Source organism: Globicephala melas, chromosome 1 (genome assembly GCF_963455315.2).
Source record: "Globicephala melas chromosome 1, mGloMel1.2, whole genome shotgun sequence".
In the NCBI taxonomy this organism is placed as follows: domain Eukaryota; kingdom Metazoa; phylum Chordata; class Mammalia; order Artiodactyla; family Delphinidae; genus Globicephala; species Globicephala melas.
In genome coordinates, this window is record NC_083314.1 from 25,525,142 (window position 1) to 25,546,121 (window position 20,980).

Below are 20,980 nucleotides of genomic sequence, written 5' to 3' on the forward strand. Positions count from 1 at the left end.
AGATCCTTCTACTATTTTATACTTTCTTCTTTAGGTGCCAGGACATCTATGGTGACAGATGTTAACTAGACTTATTGTGGTGAGCACTTTGCAATTTATACAAATATACAAATCTCGACGTACACCTGATGCTAATATAATGTTGTATGTCAATTATATCTCAGTAAAACAAAACAAACAACAACAAAAACACACTAAAACGATTCTACTCAGATATCCAATAGGTATCGTAAACTTGCATCTCTAAAGCTAAATTCCTGATCTTTCTCTAAAAAGCAGTATGCCTTTAGCTTTCCCTATTTCAGAAAATGGCAATTCCATCCTTACAATGGCCCAGACATCTTTGCCTCCTCTTTTTCTCACACCAGACATCCAATCCGTTAGGAAATCTGTTGGCCGTAATTTCGAAATAGACCTATGATCTAACCCCTCTCACCACCTTTACTGATATTGTCTTGGGCTGAGCCACTAACCTCTCTTGCCTGGATTACTGCAGTAGTCTCCTAACTTGTCTCTCTTCTTCTGTTACCTTCCCTGCCACCTCCCATTGCACTGGCCCAATCTATTTTCCACACAGTTGCCAGACTGATTCTTTTAAAACATAACCAGACAAGACCCTCCATTTTGCTTCTCATCTCATAGTAAAAGCCAAAGTAACTACAATGGCCTATAAGGCCTTCCGTATATCTTCCCTCATATCTCCCAGACCACCTTTCCTACTACTCTCTTCTTCAGTTACTCTGCTCCAGCCATAACAGCCTCCAGATACTCCTGGTACGCTCCCACCTCAGGGCCTTTGCACAGGCTCTTGCTTCAGCCTGGAATGCTCTGCCCTAGATAGAGATAGGCATACGGCTCCCTCCCTTACCTCCTTTAAATCTTCATTCAAATGACACCTTATCAATGAACCTACCCTGCACACCATAGCAGACTGTAAGACAGCTGCACCAACATGTATCCCCTCCCACATGCTCTTCTATGACATGAAATTGACAGTTCTCCATTGAGAGGTGGAATCTATTTTCCTTCCCTTTGAACCCAAGCAGAACTCTGAAATTGCCTTGACCAACAGAATATGGTGGGAATGATGTTGTATGGCCTCCAGGGTTAGGTCATAAAAAGCAATATGGCTTCTACCTGTCTCTCTCACCCCTGGCACTCAGCTTCCACATCACAAGAAGGCCCAGGCCATGTGGAAAAGGCCATGTAGAGAAGAACTGAGGACTCCAGTGAACAACCAGTGTCAACTACCAGACATGTAAGTAAATGAGCCTTTAGATGATTCCAGGTGCCACCCTTGAAGTCTTCTGGCTGAGGCCCAAGGCATCGTGGAGCAGAGGTAAGACATCCCCATTCTGTCTTGTCAGAACTTCTGAACTCCAGAAACCATGAGAGGTAATACACCATCATTGCTGCTTTAAAGCCACTAGGTTTGGCGGTAGCTGGCTACATGGCCACCTACTCCCCATCTCCTAATTTCACTTGCCCTGCATGCCTTACCCACCCACCCTCCCCATCATGGCACTCACTATCTTCTAACATAGTAGATGATTTACTTAGTTATCAGGTTTATTGTTTATTGTCTGTTTCCTCTCTAGAATGTAAGTTCCAACAGGGCAGACTGTCATACCTGCGTGTTGAATGACGTGAATAAAGATTGAAGGAACTGGGAACATTTAGCCTGGAGAATATAAACCTGGAGAAAGGGGAAGGAAGAGTTTTTCTAAAAAACTGTCTTTAAAAAAAATGAATAAATAACATGTAGCAGGAAGTATTTTTCAAGCAATAATGCCAGATAGTTTCATAGGCCATCATTTTGAATCTCAGAAAACTTTGTGAGGAAAATAATAATAGGACTCCCATTTAACAGACAAAGAAATGAGTCTTAAAGAGTTAAATCCAGATTCCTTGGACTATCTGACCTGAATTTGAACATCCAGCTGCTTCAGATACTAGGTAAATAATAGGCAAGTTACTTAAATTCTGATAATGTTTATAATGTGTGTAAAGGGCCTAGTATAGCACCTGGCATATAGTTGGCATTCAACAATACTATCATCATCAATATTATTATTACACATATTATTATCAAGCCTCAGTTTCTGCATCGTAAGATAGAGCAAAAATATTTTCTACCCTTATAGACACTTTATGAAAATTAAATAAGAGTGCAGGTAAAGGGTTTAGCACACAGGAAGTACTTAATAGATGGTACTTTGGAGGAATACAATACGTGGTGGAGCTGAGACTGAATCTAGGTCTCTGTTCCCCATATTGCTTCAGATCATCTCTGAATAGGCAGCAAAACAGGCAGGTGAAATGTAAAGGCATTTGGGGATTTGTAAGTGAAAGGGGCATCTTTCTAAAAATTGGAGTAATCCATTAGTGATGGGTCTGCTTCATGAAATAGCTTTTGTCATTGAAAGTGTCCAAGTAGTAGCTACAAAACCATTTACAGGGACTGTCAGGGAGATGAAAGCATGCATTGGGAACATCAGATGATTTCCAAAATCTCTTCCAATGCAGTTTCTGAAATGATTCCTGGAACCTCTATTTCATTTAGGGAAGCCTCTGTTGGCTTCAATGCAGAAAAATAGGAATACAGTAAATTATTTGGAGAATACATAAAAAATTACTCTCTTCTGAAAACAGGTATATAAGATAAATACATTAGAAGAATTCTAGAATTTAGAAATCAGTAGAAATCACATTTTAGAGCCTTATAGTGTATAAGAACATTTTACTTTACTTTTGACATCATCATCACCAACTGTTTGATCTCTATTTTATATGTTGCGATTTCTTGGAAGTCAGCATCTTCTGATCTTTTTATATAGTACTTCAATGACACGCAGACAGGAGAAGGTTGAAGTACAGAAATCATTCATGTATAATTGTATTATTCAGTGACATAAAGAAGAAGCAATCGTGAAAGAATTGAAAAGGAAAAGACATTCGGGCTAGAAGTGTATTTTGTGTTATTAATGCCTTACACAAGTTTTCTTCATAAGGAAAGGGACAGATGAGTGGGTTGTCTTATAAGATTTTAAACAACAAAAAATTAACCTAAAAAACTATTATAAGTAATATTCACTTGTCTCATTCCTACCATGGACAGTATCACATATTTCCGAGAGCTATTCATGCCTGCACACATCTTTAAATATCCATGGGCTTCATCTAATTCTCTGAACCTTATTTCAAGAAAAAAAGGTGGCCTCCCTAGCAGGATGAAATTAATATTCACTAAGCTCCTATAAAGGAAGTGATGCCATGCTAAAGCAGTATCAGACTTGTGAGGATAGGAGCAATGATGTGAACCTGGAAAGAATTTAAACCTAGTGAGCTCAGATTTTTGCTCTGGGCTCTACCCTTTCTCTCCATTGCCTTACTCATCTCATATAGGAGACAATTATCCTAACACATCTATGTGATGCCATCTGAATTCAGGAATCAGTTTAGAATTGAGATGACCTTCACATGGGACAGTTACTGGTGCTCATTGGCCAGATCTACCTGGATTTAAAAGAAAGAGGCAGGGCTTCCCTGGTGGCGCAGTGGTTGAGAGTCCGCCTGCCGATGCATGGGACACGGGTTCGTGCCCTGGTCCGGGAAGATCCCACATGCCGCGGAGCGGTTGGGCCCGTGAGCCATGGCCGCTGAGCCTGCGCGTCCGGAGCCTGTGCTCCACAACGGGAGAGGCCGCAACAGTGAGAGGCTCACGTACCGCAAAAAAAAAAAAAAAAAAAGGCAAATGATTATCTAGTAAATTTAATTGGTTAGGTGGGAGAGAGTCTTAGGTCTCCGTTATACAGATCAGAGGGGAAACTTTTGGGGCTTTTCTGACATTTCTTTTTTTTTTTTTGCATTTGTGTGATAGACTATTTGACCTTGCATTTTCAGAAATACGGAGTGTTTCAATGGAAAGCGCTTCATTCTAAGTGCATCCCATGAGACTTAAGTTGGGGGTCTACCACCCTTAGTGTATAGGGATTACTAATACATTGACCTAACAACATTTTAAGAATTATTAGCTTCATGAAGAATAGAACTTTCGGGGCTTCCCTGGTGGCGCAGTGGTTGAGAGTCTGCCTGCCAATGCAGGAGACACGGGTTCGAGCCCTGGTCTGGGAAGATCCCACGTGCCGCGGAGCAACTAGGCCCGTGAGCCACAACTACTGAGCCTGCGCGTCTGGAGCCCGTGCTCCGCAACAAGCGAGGCCGCGACAGTGAGAGGCCCGCGCACCGCGATGAAGAGTGGCCCCCGCTCGCCGCAACTAGAGAAAGCCCTCGCACAGAAACGAAGACCCAACACAGCCAAAAATAAATTAATTAGCCAAAAATAAATAAATTAATTAATTTAAAAAAATGAGTATATGTATCTCTAGGGTTAAGAAGATGTAAAAAAAAAAAAAATAAGAACTTTCCTTAGGGAATACCAAGCAGGAATATCAGGCAGTATAGTCGTTTTTTAAGAATTCTCTATCCTTTAAAAAATTCTATGTCCCATGTGTTGCTGACCACATCATGAAAGCATTTCATCCTGTCTGAGGGGGGTGTTCGACTGTGAGATGCTTGGATAGGTGGGTAAAAGGTTTATAAAAATTAAGAGGTCATGCAAGCTCTACTAAATGGGACCCGGGCGATTGATTGGTGAGATATTAACTGAAAAACTGCTCAAGAGGAGGGCAGGGTAAGGCCCTCAGAACTGCCACATCTGCTGCCCACAGAGGGTCCTGACCCAGGAGGGGGATGAGAGTGGTAAAATTGCCACCGTCAGCAGGTAAAAGACAATCCAGGCTGCAATTTAACGTGACAGTGGCCGGGCGCCAATGGCTTATGTGCCATGATAAAATATTTCAATGCTCTGAGGATTGAGACTGTCTGATAATAAGCAATGACGTGACAGATCACAGCAGCTCCCAGGAAATCCATGGGGTCAGTGACACAGGGGTAGAAGAAAATAGAACGGATTATAAATAGCGAGGATATATGACAAGAGCCAGTGGTCTGAGGCAAAGCGTCTGGAAACAATTAAGATATCCATCTATATGGAAAAAAATACCAGTTATGCTTCACTTTGAAATAACACCTATTTAAAAGTATTCTGGCACTGCCATGAAGCATGTTAGTCATTTTGGAAACTCTCCAAACAGGGAATAAAGAGCGTCCTCCTTCACCTTTCCATTTTCTAATTGGCTGTCACTGAGGTCATTTCTGTGTCTCCAGAGACGGAAAAGCATATGGGTCTTGGGGTTTTTCTGATTTTTATGTAAATGATCCATTTCATTAGTGTAGGAAGGTAATTCATGACATGACTTCAAATAAAATGTTTACTGCTAGGAGACAAAACATGGCTGACCGTTAACCTCAAACAATATTGTGTTAAAACACTACAGCCAGACACTATTATACTTTGAAAATGGATGGATTTTTGCAACTTACTGCAAGCATTAACCCATAGTGATAATCTCTATGAATTTTCCCTTATTCTTCTCTTAAAAATTTACCCATTCATCAAAGCTTCTACAAGTTGCCCTCATCAACTACTTCAGGCCTCAGCAATTGGTCTTGAGAGTCTATGTCTTATGTTGTAACACTTAATGAGATGCTGCTTTGCAGTGTGGTCTTTCCTTCTGGGTGCCATTAGTGTTGCCTCCATCACTGAATTATCAACTCACTGAAGGTCCATACGTGTTTCCTTTCTTCTGCAGCTTACTTCCTGCCCCATAGCTTTGTACCTTTTTGCAAAATGCGCACCCACTCAAGGCTTCTTAATCGATCTCGCCTTTGGAGTTACACCAACATATGCAAAGTCCCAAGACTATGTACCTGGAGTTCTAGAAATGCTTAGACCTTGGAATGTTTTACTCTTTCTAAAGCATTTTGCACACATTGTCACATCCATCACACTCAGCCCTATGAGGCAAGCAGAGAAGGTGTCTGTACCATAAATTACAGATTTAAAAAGCAATGAAGGCACAGAAGTTACCTGATTTTATCCACAGTCACAGGACTAGTGATCTTCATACCTGGGATCTAGGATTTGAGTTTTCTGCTTTAGACTCAGGGTCGGTCTACCACTTCATGCTGTTATGCAATTTAGTACATAGGAGCAGTTATTTTATTTTGTTTAGGCAACATAAAACCAAATGATAATCACTTGCCTAAAAATGAAGACAGAAAAAGCAGTTACATATTTTTGTATGTAACTCAAATCAAATCATATATAAGCATTTACCAATTACTGATCCAGTTGCTTAGCAACATACCTTCACATCACAGGAGGAAAATGTCTCAGCTGAGTGAGTCAGGTCATGCCCAGAATTAGGATGTGAAAGGCAAATTATATGAAAATGGTTTCTCTGTTCCTATAGTCCCAACCCGGAGGGAGTCCTTGCAATGACAGTTACAATACAACAGCTACCACCACCAGGCACCATTCTAGGTACCATCCTCCACCGCCTCATGCTTCTCCCTCTACAGACACAAAAAGAATGCTGGAAGCTGCTGAGAATGCAACACAATGTTCTGGAAACTCAATCAATCAATCAATACTTATTGAACGACAACTATACACAAAAGAACTATGCAATCCGTAGGCTATGCACGTCACTCAAGCCATCTCTGAGTCACACCGCAGCTGCTCTGTGTTCAAGAATCTACTCCTAAATTGTGGCAATGAGAAGAATCCACACCACCCAGCATTACTGAGAACTTTCTACTGGCTCCCCAGCAGCCGAGAAAGAGAAGCTTGGAGAAGCTGGAAGCTTTCCCTGAACTGCTCACCATTCACTCGTGCCTAGCGGTACAAAAAAAGTAAAAAGCAAAATTTGAAAACCATACTGTTGGTGAATATGGCTAATCCATTCGTTTCTGGATTTTTCATGGCCCAAGTGAGAATGTTATGGGTAAATGAAAATATGACTAAAGGCAAAAACAACGGGATGAAAAGGAGCCCATTCATAAACTAATTTTTTTTTTTACAGAAGCTATTCAAAGTAAAATCTTCTCCTTTGCTGAAAGTCAGGTTCCTAGGAAAGTGTTTGCTGAGACAAGCTCCTTATGTGAAAATAGAAACACTTTCATACACACAATAAAGCAGGAGATATTTAATAATAAAAGAATTAGCCATTGGCATGGAAGGCTAAACAAGAGTACAGAGCATGAATCTGTTATTTCCTGGCTGTGGAAATCTGGATTTTAGGAACACTAAATAAACACTGTGTCTGTGGCAGAATCTATGACCTGCCAAGGCCCTTTGTCTCCGTCTCTCTGATGCTCTGGTTTCTCAGGGCTCAGGTAAGTTTCCTCGGTGTCTGCTGGGATTTGGAGCATTTTAAGAAAGACTCTTCCACTTGTCTTGCCAGGGGTTAAGCCCTTTCAGCTCATTATACAGCAGCTGCTCAGTACTCTGTGGTCTCCCAAGCTCTGTTCACCTCGGGCCGCGTGGCAGTGGGATACCAGACATCGCGGCTGATCTTGGCAGCTACGTTTAATATTTCATGTGACGGGGGCTTTGAGGGAGCGCCTTCACTAATGGCCAAGACGCCATCTGCAGGAGGCTAGGTTCCAGGGCCCAAGAGGAGGTTCCCAACGAACTCCTAAAGAACTTAATCTCATCCAGAACTTGACAAGTTGGGGCTGCACTCTTTTGGCAGCCTGGGGACACCTGGGCCTTCTTTTTCTATTTCCGTGTGTCCGGCAAACCTAGTAAGTCAGACCCGAACACTGCCGAGACAACCAGCTCTGGTCAAGCCCTAGAGGAAAACACGTCAGAAACTGGGAAGTTCTGTCTCTGAGCATCAGTGACCTCAGAAAAATGCAACTTGCTTCAGGCCTCATCAATCTTTCATATTTTAAGAGAGAGCACCCCACTCTTTCAAGGACACTGGAGGATAGAATAAACCAAAATTTATTCTCATTTGATGTGTAATATAAAAGGCTAAAGGAACATACTGCTGATTTGTAAGCTGCCTTTGACGCCATGTGACATACACTTCAGCTCGTGACTCCATAGCTGATAGCTTCTTTATTTCATTACTTGTCTCCAGGCAGACATGCAAGGCTACACTTTCTTCCTGCCTGCTGATCTGGCGCGGTAGACTCCAACTCCGACACTCCTAAGGACTTTACCGAGTAGGGAAAAAGCAGAACGGGCGCAGAGGTCTGGAGGTGCGCCTCCAGGGCACTCTGCTTGAAGGGTGTTGACTACAGATGCCCTGGATAAGGCCACGTGGGGGTAAAGCACAGGGCAGGCACACTGCCCCATCCCTGTGGGACACAGCCTTGCCTGCTGTCTGACCTGGTGACAGTGGTCAGGCACCTGATTTGAGGACTCAGCTCCAGCTGTGCTCCAATTCTCCCCACTCCTGATACCGCTCTATAGCCTGTGCCAAACCCTGGTCTTGGTCATCCCAGACTCCTAACCTGGCTTCCTGATCACCTACATCTTGGCTTCTGTTTGCCCACTTGAGTTCAGCTTAGACGCCTTCTGCCCCAGCCTGGATGGATCTCCTTGTCTTTCTTCCTTATTTGCACTAAGGTCCTCATGCACCTCTCCCTGTGCCAACTGACTGTCTGGCCATCAGTCCCTTCTGACCAGATGCTCCCTGCTGCAGAGCTTTAGGTCCCTGGCCTGATCTGCCCAACCCGAGCCTGCTTAGTACCAGAGAAACCAGGGCACTTCTAACCTCCTCCGGAGCCAGAGCTTTGCAAATTGGGCTCAGTGAATAAATTAAAAGAACTGTAGGGCTTCTCTGGTGACGCAGTGGTTAAGAATCCACCTGCTAATGCAGGGGACACGGGTTCGAGCCCTGGTCCGGGAAGATCCCACATGCCACGGAGCAACTAGGCCTGTGCGCCACAACTACTGAGCCTGCGCTCCAGAGCCCGCGAGCCACAACTACTGAAGCCCATGCACCTAGAGCCCGTGCTCTGCAACAAGAGAAGCCACCGCAATGAGAAGCCCGCGCACCGCAAAGAAGAGTAGCCCCCGCTCTCCACAACTAGAGAAAGCCCGGGCGCAGCAACGAAGACCCAACACAGCCAAAAATAAATAAATAAAGTTAAAAAGAAAAGAGAACAGTAAACACCTAAGCCACCAGACCCAAGTCAGTGCAATTGTAAGTTTAAAAATCCATCCCCAAAAAGTTGGTTCGGATTTTCTGTAGTTAATTGTTAGTACTGCTGTCTTTCACGGACATTAATAATTGAGAATTGGCTGGTCTTCTTGAATGGAATTGATAAAAACCATGTATCTACAATCTAGGTATTTCAGTTGCTTATAAATAAAGACAGAGAAAAAGACAATCATAGGCTAATTAAAGCCCATTCCTTGTGGAATGCCAGTGTCTGATTTTTCTGCAGAGAAACAACTGTCCATAATATATGTATGGATATCTACTACATTGCAAGAAATAGCCAAGTAAAATTATGATTCCTTCAAGGAATACGCATATTCTAGATAATGTGATTTCCAGAATCTAATGAATCTAATGTTCTTTTCATTCCATCATGTGGCCTTTTAGATGCTAACGCCAGTAGTTTCTAGTTAAATCATTTATACGTATGCTAATGTAATGTTCAAAGGAAGAAACTGCACGATCTACCGTAAACCGAGAGCCCATTTAAAAGCCAAGGGTAACCACTAATTCCCTAGTTTTCCTTAATATTTACCTTCCTTAGCTGTTTGGTAGAAAATTATCTTGAAAAGCATAAGAAACTGAAAAGCAGTTGTGTTGTTCACTTTTAATGTCTTTATTTTCAAAGAAACAGTGCTTTATTCTCATTTTTCCCATGCTTTGATCATGTAAAATTAAAAACTGACATGAAATTACATACTTCAGATATAATTTGCTGCCTGAAGCAGCGAGCTGCTATCAAGGTGTGATGGCTAGAAATGGACCGCGGTTGCAAAGAAAACAAAGCCTTTAATCCATAACTCTTTGCTCAATACCTGTAGCTCTCTCAGAGCAAAGCTAATTAATTGTCAATGCTGGGTGACACACTCTGTGGTTTGGGGGCTTCTTGGTTAATTAAATTTGAATGGAAGCTCTGTTTGCTAATGGAGGTAATTTCTTTTTTCCCCTTTAATATCAATATTTCTTTTTATTTAACAAATTATTTAGTATAGTTGAAATCTGAGGAAATCATTAAGTAAGTTATTTCCAAGAACAATTTGTAAGGGGTCTCTGCATTAAAAAGATATGAACCAGACACAGCAGTGGCTCAGAATGCCTGCCCCCATGCCCTCTACTGCAAGGCTGCGCAGCCCCAGATCCAGGGCAATCTTTTAGACTGTCGGTACCTCAGCAGCCCCACTAGAGGGAGAGAGGTAGAAACTCACACCCCCGCCCCTCCTGTTTACTTTACTGGCAGGTCACTTGGGAGGAAGTCTGTGCAGATCCCTGAAAAACATGGCAACAGCACACTGCAATAGAGTGCACTCCTCATAGACACATTCAAAGGCTGGGAAGCAGAGGAAAGGAGGCAGCTTCTGTTTTCAATAAAGTCGAGAGCAGACGGCCTAGGTGAGAGATTGCTCCAGAGCAGAATAACTTGTGAAAGTAGGACGGATCTATAGTAATCACGGCCTATTAAGACTCTAGGGGATGGCAAAAAGGAAGGAAATTCTGACATGTGCTACAACATGGATGAACCTTAAGGACGTTACGCTTAGGGAAAAAAGTCAGGCACAAAACGACAAATACTGTCTAATTCCTCTTATATATGGTACCTAGAGTAGTCAAAGTCCTAGAGACGGAAAGTAGAATGGTGGTTGCCAGGGACTGAGGGAAGCAGGGAATGGGGAGTTACCGTTTCATGTCTAGAGTTTCAGTTTTGCAAGATAAAGAGTTCTGGAGATGGATGGTGAGGACGTTGCACAACAATGTGAATGGACGTAATACGACTGAACTGCACACTTAAAGATGGTTAAGATGGGCAAGTTTATGTGTACTTTAACACAGTAAAAATTTTGTTTAGATATTAAAAAAAAAAACAAAAAGGACTATAGGGGCTGGTTCATCCCTGGGGTTCAGCACCAAAGAAAAAAAATCAATAAAACTATAGAGGCAATTTTTTTTGTGACTTCGCATCAAAGCTGCTAACAAAGACCTATGCTTCACTTTTTGATGCATGTACTTGCTCACTTGATTATTTCTGCACAAGCAAGGCAGTTATGCTATGAAGTAGCCTGGGACGGGAACAGGAAGTAGGACCGGATGCCCATCTCCACCGCCAGGACGTGGACTCAACCATTAAGAACGGATGCTCTCCACCGCTCCCATTCCACTCTTGCACTTATTCTCTCTAACGCTGTGCCTGGGATTGTCGGGGTCTGGACATGCACGCGTGTGTGTGTGCGTGTGCGTGTGCGTGTGCGTATGTGTATGTGTATGGGGCATGGGTAGGGAGGGAGAAGGCAGGAAGAATACTAAAGAAATTAAATAATAGAGAATAATAAAAAAGATAATGCAGTGGATTCCTCCCAAGTAATTCACATCTCTCTCAGCTAAAGTCTTTAATACATTCTTCATAGTTACTTTTTTGTCTTGTAGCGAAAAAAAGTATTTTTGAAAACAATTATCAAACAATTAACAATTAAACTGGTATAAAAATTATTTTGAACTAAATTGTAGGCAATAGAGAAATGTGTCAAAATACAACAAGGATTTAGTTCAAAGGTCCTGGTTAACTCCGTAAAGAAACCTGAGCCACGTCAAACTGCACATTTAACTATTGTTTACTTTCGTGGGCCTGTTATTTTCAGGTAGGTGAAATTTAAAATGGGTCAAGTTAAATTTTTTATGCTGTGGTTACTCTTAGTTATTAGAATCCTAAGTTAAATGATCACCTTTTTTTTTTTTTTTTTTTTTTTTGCGGTACGCGGGCCTCTCACTGTTGTGGCCTCTCCCGCTGCAGAGCACAGGCTCCGGACGCGCAGGCTCAGCGGCCATGGCTCACGGGCCCAGCCGCTCCGCGGCATGTGGGATCTTCCCGGACCGGGGCACGAACCCGTGTCCCCAGCATCGGCAGGCGGACTCTCAACCACTGTGCTACCAGGGAAGCCCTGATCACCATTTTTGCAGAATTTGGAGCGTGATTACATCCAGCACCCATGTAGTTTAAAGTACCATCTCAACTTACGAACACATATTACAACATTCCAGGCTCTTTCATGCCTATGATTTAAACAGGCCTCAAAGAGTCTCTGCGTGGAGAAAAGACGTATGTAAAGGAAGTCGTGTGATGCAATACATGCTCCAACAAACATTGATTTAGCATTAAGTACTTTAGTATTTCAGAGTTCGCTCAAGAGGCAGAAAGGAGAAACAGTCCAGACTACACACTGTGGAGCCAAGTTGGCTGGGTTCAGATCTTCTGTCTGACACTCACAGCTCTGCAACTTTCCTCAAGTTCCTTGACCTTCGTGTGCCACAGCTTCCTCAGCTGTAAAACAGGATGCAAGAGTGGCCACCTCGTGGGGTTGTTGTGAGATTGAAATGAATAGACATATTCTTAGAACATATGTCTTCAAACCATTTCTGGACCATAGTGAACACCCAGTAAATGTCTGCTTGCTACAATTATTATTATAATAAAATATTAATGTGAAAGCTATATCTAAATGTTTTTTAGAGATTCTTTCCCATAAGCTTCTTAAAATATAAATCATAAGAAGCAAGGTAAAAGAGATGCCTTGGCTTTAAGCCCTGCTCCATTCTGAGTCAACTCAGAACGCGGCCCACCAGGGCTTTCTGATGTGTTCAAGCCCTGGGCATCTTGAAGGGAAGTTTTGGTTGTGCTGTTGGCTGGGAGGGCCTTATTTATAGCAAAGAAAGGTCAGAAAAGAGGGCGATGTCAGTCGATAAATCGGGGTCTTCTACAACCTTAAATCAGATGTCAGGGAAATCTCCGTCAGTGCAGTTGCTTTGGCCTGAAAACCACCGGCTGAAACTAGATTCTTATATCAACCATGTGACAGAACGACCGGGGCAGGACAACCAATTTTCACCCTCACCAAGACACATAAGGCAGTGTCCTGGGGGCACTTAGAAAAATCAATACATATGCAAAACCAAAATACTGTGTTAAGGAAACTAACACAGTTGTTTAAACTGGCCCACAATTTAAACTGGGTGTAGACAGTATCATTTTCCTTAATGCACTGGAAATAAGTTGTCTCTGCTGCACAAAGGTTGATAGAACCAGACTGCCATGTCTCTCACACCAGCCAGGCACCTGCCGGTGTGGTCCCCAGTCAAGATGAGGGCTGGACCAAAAGCATGACTTGCCAATACTGCTTTTTACAATTGGCTGTGATTACTGTGTCTTCCTCATAATACTAAAAGTTCCATAAAGTCAGGAGCCATGTCTGTCTTTTCTACAATTGCATTCCAACGTTGCCTGGTCCATAGTGAGCATTCCATAAACATGTATGTAAGGATGGACGGGTGGGTGGATGGATGGATGGATAGATGGATGGATAAGTGGATGGATGGATGGATGGATGGATGGATGGACAGAGGTGGCCCAAAGTTAATGACACTAAAGAAGAAAGTCTGTCATCCTGTCTTCCTGATAGGGCCGCCCTATGGTCCTCACACGCTTCCCAGTAGAAAAGTTTGGAAACATTGGTCTAGGTGGAGGTGATTTATATTTAAGGATTTCTCCAGCCCAGAGGTTCTGCAAGGCTATGCATTGGGGCATATTTTGATATATTTACATTTCTAAATATCTTCCAAAACAAGCTTGTCAGGTTACATTAACAGGTTCCTCATCATCTGTGGGAAAGATGATTATTTTTATTTTTAGGGGAACTAAAATAAGGTTCTATCTATTTCTTTTTAAAGACTTTGGCACAGTCTAACCCGAGAATTCCCAGATTCACCAGTATCTTTGCTTCTTTGACTCCATACCCACACCCTCACTCATCCTGCTGTGTTCCCTAAGGAAAGGCATATGGTCAGAGCTGGTGCTTAATTATCTCCTGCTCCCACGTAAGTTTCACGCAGGGCTTTTGTTTATTTCACTTCTTGCCAATATGGTGCCTGGTACACAGTAGGTACTCAATAAACACTGTAGAATGAATGAATGAATAAACAGACTTTTGGGGGTTTGTTTTTACATTTTGCTTGCTTCTTAAATGATGATAATCCATAAAATATTTTGTGGTATGGGATTTGGCAAGCTATCATGTTCATAAAACTAATAATTATTGTGTTCATTACTAGTCTGTGTCCAGCATTTGTTGTAGCAAGCCTTTGGGGGAGGGATGTTTCTGAAGTTGCCTGTTGACACAAATATCCTCACTGGGTTCTCATGAGTTAAAGGTTGTAGACTTCTGTTTCATAAGGTTAATTCCAAAGTCATTTGATTAGATGTTTCTTTTTTCCATTTCTGACCTTTAGAAAAGAAACCATTTGCTGCCAGACCAACAGGGGAGGGCTCTCTCTCTTTCCTCCAGAGGGGGCTCCAAGTCCACATTTCCTTGGCTTTTCCCTGGGGTAGCTCTCCTGAGGCCAGATGCCTTTAAATACAGCTCACGTTCATTGCTAACTAACTGATGAATCTTTGATTTTTTTTTAGAAAAATAGATATTCGTCACAATCATATTTTCAAGGTAATTAAATCAATAATTTTCTTGTACTTGAATAATGTGTTCTTATTAGGCTGTCAACAAATGACAATTCAACAATTCAATTTTAATCCTGCTCTGCATTTCCCCAGGAAAACAAATATGGTGAAGTCAAACACTTAATTTTATCTAACTTTTCCCCCTTATTGAATGTTCAAAACTTCTCAAATAAAACAAATGTAAGTCTGAGTTAATATAGCGAATTCTCTATTTCAGGGCACAGTCATCCATTTTACTTGGAAATAAGTTTCCGTCTTCTGAACTTTAATAGCTCCCTTTCATTTTATTTTAAAAATAACTTCCCATTTGTATTCTTTACATCCATGTCTTACCTCCTTACAAAGCTGTAAGCTCCTGGATGATATAGCCGGTATCTTATCCAAGTATTTATCCCCCATGTTGCAAGTGTGTTATGAACATTTGTGAATGAAAGAATGAATGCATATGTGGACCCAAGAGCGAGTATGTCAGAGTACGGTGGTTCTCACTAACTCTGCTCCCAGATACTTCGCACAGTTTCCTTTTGCAAAACACCATTCTTCAAAGATTTAAAAGCCAACAAAACACATGATCCCTAAGGGCTCTCCCAATGCTAAAGTGCTTCTGTAACCACTCTGATGCTTTGACTTACTGTTAAAAGCATCTAAAACATTGCCCCACCCTTCTTTGGGGTCTTAGAAGGCTCATTAGCATCTTTCCCACTACCATGAATTTGGGGCCTGTACCTTAGTAAAGTAACTGGTTAACAGTCAGGCTGCTTACTACAACTGTAAAAAGACTTTGAATTACCTGAAAGGTAATCCTGTACTTTTTTTTTTTTTTTTTTTGCGGTACGCAGGCCTCTCACTGTTGTGGCCTCTCCCGTTGCGGAGCACAGGCTCCGGACGCGCAGGCTCAGCAGCCATGGCTCACGGGCCCAGCCGCTCCGCGGCATGTGGGATCTTCCCAGACCAGGGCACGAACCCGTGTCCCCTGCATCGGCAGGCAGACTCTCAACCACTGCGCCACCAGGGAAGCCCCATCCTGTACTTTTAATATAGATACTTTCCCAGTGACTTTTTCTGACTTTTCAAGTGAATTCAAGTTGTTTGGACTCAATCTCCTGTTCTCTCTCCTGAGCAGCTCTTCCTTTTCAAGCAATGATTTTTAGAAATGGATACACAGATATCATGAGTTAACCAGTAGTCTGAGACCACCCACCCACTCAGGCACAGAACCAAGGTTCTAAACACAGGGTGCGGCCATTCCTATACATCCTCTCCCTTGTATCAATACTACTTGACTCATGTTCTACTGTTTCCAATCAGCTGTGAAAATGTGATGTGATTTCGAATCTTGTCTGATACGAGCTGTTAATTCATCATCATTATAATCCCTATTTAATGGGATCTATTACTAATCACTGCCTATTTTGAGACTCCAAAAACGATTTTGTTTTAACCGTGTAATATGAAGATCATTTCATGACACCCATGCACTTTCATGCTTCTGTGTATAAACGGAGACTCCAGCCAATTCCTGTCTAAAATGCCCTCCCCTCGCTGCCACCTCCCTACTCATCCTTCTAGACTCAGCTCTAATGCCTGGGACTCCTTCCCTACCGCCCAAAGGAGAATTTATCCTTTTCTTCCATACGTTCTGATCCTATTTTGCCAATAGACCTACTCTGTGGCTTATCATATGGTGTATTACACTAGAATTAAGTTGTGTCCTAAGCACACCTCTCCTTGATCCACGTTTGAATCCCCCAAACTTACAAAGTGCTTATAACAGATTAGGCGCTCAGTAACTGTTTGTGTACCAAACAGCTGCTTCCCGCCCTGAATCTGAACTGCAGGCCTATATTTTAAAATGAGATATACATAGCGTAAACTACTGATTCGATTTTTATTAAAACTCCCAGTAGAGTTTGAAACATAATACAACAGAGATTGAAATTTGGACAGATTCGGTTACAGCTGCCAAAACCTAAATGCTGGCAACTATTTCTCCTGTCCCCATTTACACATTTAACCCTCTTCCTATCCCAGGTGCAGAATTCTTCCCCACACTTAGTAATCAAAATACCCAGAGACAAAGCCCCCGATGGTGGGGCGGGGGGCGAGGACAGCAGCCATGGCGGGCAGCCATCAGCCCAGCCTCCCTCCCCACTCTCCACTCACCAGCTTTCAGTCCCCAGCATCTAGGGACAGGCTGGCAACTGGAACTTTGTGTTCAGCTGACTAGAATGTGCAAATGACAGTTTTGGCTGTCAAGGAGCTTATTACCTAAGCGAGGAGCTTACATATTTATGAGCTGACATCTCAGATTTGTGGCTTCGCAGTGTCCCTCAACTACCCTTTAGAGCAGCCAATAGGCATAGGAAGGCCTTGCAGGCTCATTACTTTACCCCACATCTCCGCCCTCACACCAAGATACAGCAGGTGGCTCATTTGTGGAGACATCAAGGGTCAGAGGAAAGGGAAAAATGAGCCTACACAACTCCTGGGCTGGACCTGAAGAGGTGAATAATAGATCCACAGTGCACTCATTCTAATGGCAAAGGCGGCTGCAGCGGGGCTTTTCCGTATATATATATAGGAATATATACATCCCTACAGAGTTGTCTGTTAACACAGCACACCCATGGACACGATCTCATGTCATCTCTGGCCATCTTACGGCTCTGCATCAGGACTGGCCATTGGGAACGACTATTCCTGTTAAACATGTTTCTCTTCTTCATGCAATAAAAAAAAATTTTTTTTCTGAAGGAAAAACAGACTTAACACCAAGGAAGAGCTGTTTTATCACGGGACAGAGTTCAAGCATTGCTCTGGGAAACCATAACCTCCAGCGAGAGGGCTCATGAAATGCAGCAAAGACCCACACATGGGGCTGGGATCCAAACTCAGGCTTGTCAGACGCCAGAGTCCTTGCTCTTTCCTTCCCTGCTCTTTCATGCCTCCGTGATGAAGCTGAGGAAGTCGACGATGTTGATTTTCTGTGCCCCAGGACCCCTTTCCTTCCTCACTTCCCACCTCTGCTCTGAGAACCCCATTTCCCTCCTGCGTCCTCTGGGCGGCTGGGACCTGCCCCGCCCACTCATGCCGGGGAGAGTGAAGCCACACAGGGCTGCCCCCCAGGGGCTTGGGCTTTCAGAGCCTTATCTCTCCCTGTGGAATGAGAAGTTCGGTCGCTCACAGTTTCAAACATCAGAGCCTCTGGCCCACATAAAGCTTGTCCTGTTTCTATGACAAAGAATGGGTCCGTACTATGAGGACAGTACCGAAAAAGAATGCTTTTTTGTTCCACTAAAACTTATGCATCCTAGTACGAGAAACCAACTTAAAATACTAGTACTAAAGGTACACTGCGCCTCCTACAAACTTAAAACTAAAGGCCGTCTCTCATCAAAGCCTTTCACATACGTTCTTTCATTTTTTCTCCAATCGAGACCTACGACGGTGACGGCAGGGACCCTTCACTCATCCTTCTTTCACTCACGCATCCGTTCCACAAGTGTTTACGGAGCAGCGTCCTGGTCTTGACACCAAGTGCACAGCTTCAGACAGAGGTGGTTACAGCGCAGTGGGGAAGGCAGGGGGGGCGAAGCCTTGCCGATGCGAGTGCCTTGGAATTGCAGAGGGGGGGCCCTGATCCGGCACAGGGGATCAGGGTAGATCTCATAGAGGAAAGAGAAGAAAGGAATTAACCAAGAACAGGAGCGGGGGAGGACAGCTGCCTGAGGGACCGGCATGCATCGAGGCATGGTGAGTGACAGAGTAACCTTGTTCAGGGACAGAGAAGTGTTTCAGTAGGGACGGAGCACAGAGAAGGGGTGATACCTTCCTCAAGGTCACATGGCGATTACTGACAGAGCTGGGACTAAAACACCCAGGTCTTGACTCCTACCCAGGTCCCTTTCTGTCCTATCACACTGTCTTCCTCAGGATCCCCATCACTTAGGACGTGGGTCCTCTGTTGAAAGTGTCTGGCCGACAGGCCCACGGCTACCAGCAGAACACGAGGTCAGCGTCCTCCCAAGGATATGACCAGGCACTGTGCTAAGCCTGGTCATGTATCATCATTGAACTCTCGCAAAACCTGAGGAGGTAAGCTGTGCATGCATTTTACTGAGGCAAAGAAGAGACGCTTAGAGACGCTAAGTGATTTACTGGCCAATAGCTCAACTGTGCAGAGTAACTGTGGGTCCTGCTGAATTTAGCTGTAATCCAACAGCAGCTCTTCTTGGACTCCTAGAGGAAGGCAGTGACAGAAGGCAAGCCCTTCCTCCTTAGGAAAGCTTGCAGAGACATTTTTCACCCGGCAGATTCCTTCTCCACATTTACTGCAGACACATTTCTCCCCTGCAGTCTCTCCAAGAGAGCGGGTGGGCAAAGGAGGTTAAGAATGGACACGATGTGTCAACAGGCCACGGCTCTGCAGCGAAATGCCCCAGGAACGTGAGGCACTCCCTGCAGTACAGGCGAGACCCGGGAGGAGTGAGCTCACAGGCGAGAAGAATTGTGACAGGTGTAAAGCTAATAAGGCCCATCCGTGCAGACCAAAGGCACAAACTAGACCCAGGCGAGCTGTCTGCTAAGAAGAGTGAAGAGGACCCTAATGGAAGCTCTTTTCCTCAGTGACAGATCTGAGGACCATCCTTGGTTTTAGAACCTTCCTTAAGCTCCCACTCACAGAGCAGAAGCAGTCACCGGGGAAGATGGAGATCCAGAGCTGCACACAGTCAGAGAAGGGGCCGCCGAGCAGAGCGAGAGAACAGGCAGCGCATCTCCAGCAAAGCTTTTCAGCAGAACCTTGGGCCACGATGAAGGTTCCGTTCCATCTGCAAGGTAGTGATCAGTTCCAGACTACCTTAACTGAAGTCGGGCATTATTTAGACCTTTTGGGGACTCAACAGAACTTTGCCTGAAACTCCTCAGAGACAGCCCCCCTCCTTCCCTTTCTTTCTCCTCTTTCTCTCACCTTGACTTCCAGTATTTTTTTAACCGCTCAGTAGTTCTACTGATGCCAATCAGCTGCCTCTCTCAAAGACTGTTTGCAGGTGTGAGCGTTACTGGCCCCCCCCCGCCCCCGCCCTTGCTCACTCACCACTAAAAAGCACTCTCACCCTCCACGAAAACCCTGCCCTTGGCAGTTGATCCTTTTGTCTTAATAGGACACACTTGAGGTTCCAGGGGACATTTCTGAGGCACAGAGAGCCTGGGCTGGGCGGGAGGGGGATGGGGAAAGCGAGGGTAGCTGCTGCCTCTAAGTGAGCAGACACGTAAAAGATTGTTTCTCATTGGCTTTTCTTTTCTGTTTCTGGAGAGATCGTCCTCCTTTGCTCAAAATCTAAAAGCAGTAGGAAGGAATTTCTATCCCCCTGAACTCAGGAAGGCTATGATCGGTGTCTGCTTTAACAGGAAACCAAAACCAAGGATGGGAAATGGAATTTGGGTAAGAGAATGAGTCCATTTCTAGGCTGACTTTGCTTTCAAATTATTTCCCTTTTCCCTGCATGTTTTGCTTTAGGTTTTTCAGTCCCCTCCAAATCTCTTCCAGATGCTCGAGTCTGACAGAATCCATCTAAACAAGAAACCAAAACAAAACGGCACAAGATCGAAAGCGTTTCCCCTTGTGATACAGCCACTTCATGTGCAGCGGCACTCACGTGACACTGCCAACATGTGTTTTCTGTCTCAGATTTCCCTTGATAACAAAGGACATATTTTAAAAGGCGTGGCTCTAGGTATATCTGACCAGCAGGAATCCGAGAGAGTTTGGGGATTTTGTTTGGCTTTAGGCTGGTCCCCTCAGGTGCCCAGCGCTGCAGCCCTTGAAGAATGTTAAATGCCCATCAATAAAGTTAGGAACACTTTGGGTCAGCTTTGTAAGATATGATCTCATTCAATGGCTCACAGAACTGATTTAATATTCAGGAATCAACTGAGCTCATTCAATTCCGAATTTGGCAGCCCTGTGTGTTGCATTACAGTACACCCTCTGTCCAGAGCTGGGCAGGGAGTGCTAATGGGAATCTTTAGAAGGGTCTTTCATGATGTTCCAAGACTCAGAGGGAAGGATGGGGGCTGGGAGACAGGCAGGGGGATGAGTGGGTGGGAAGGGCAACAGCCCTGCCTGGGGTATGGATGTGATGAGGAAGAAAGGCAAACATGACTCAGAAAAGCTCATTACAGTGTCCGTGTTAGAAATCCCACTTCCAAATAACTTAAGCAAGTTTTAAGCCAGACATATTTGTAATAACACTGCTGTATGGACTCTAAAACAGAAAGTTGCAACGAGTCATAAAAACATATCAGCCATCTGTTTTGATGTTCTTACCTAAGTGATTTA

General features: G+C 43.8%; 1 protein-coding gene across 2 annotated transcripts in view; it reads right to left on the reverse strand.

Moving 5' to 3' along the window:
- The window catches only part of KIF26B (kinesin family member 26B), a 500,381-nt gene that overhangs the window by 162,553 nt on the left and 316,848 nt on the right, over positions 1-20,980 (reverse strand). The gene's annotated exons all lie outside the window — the stretch shown is intronic.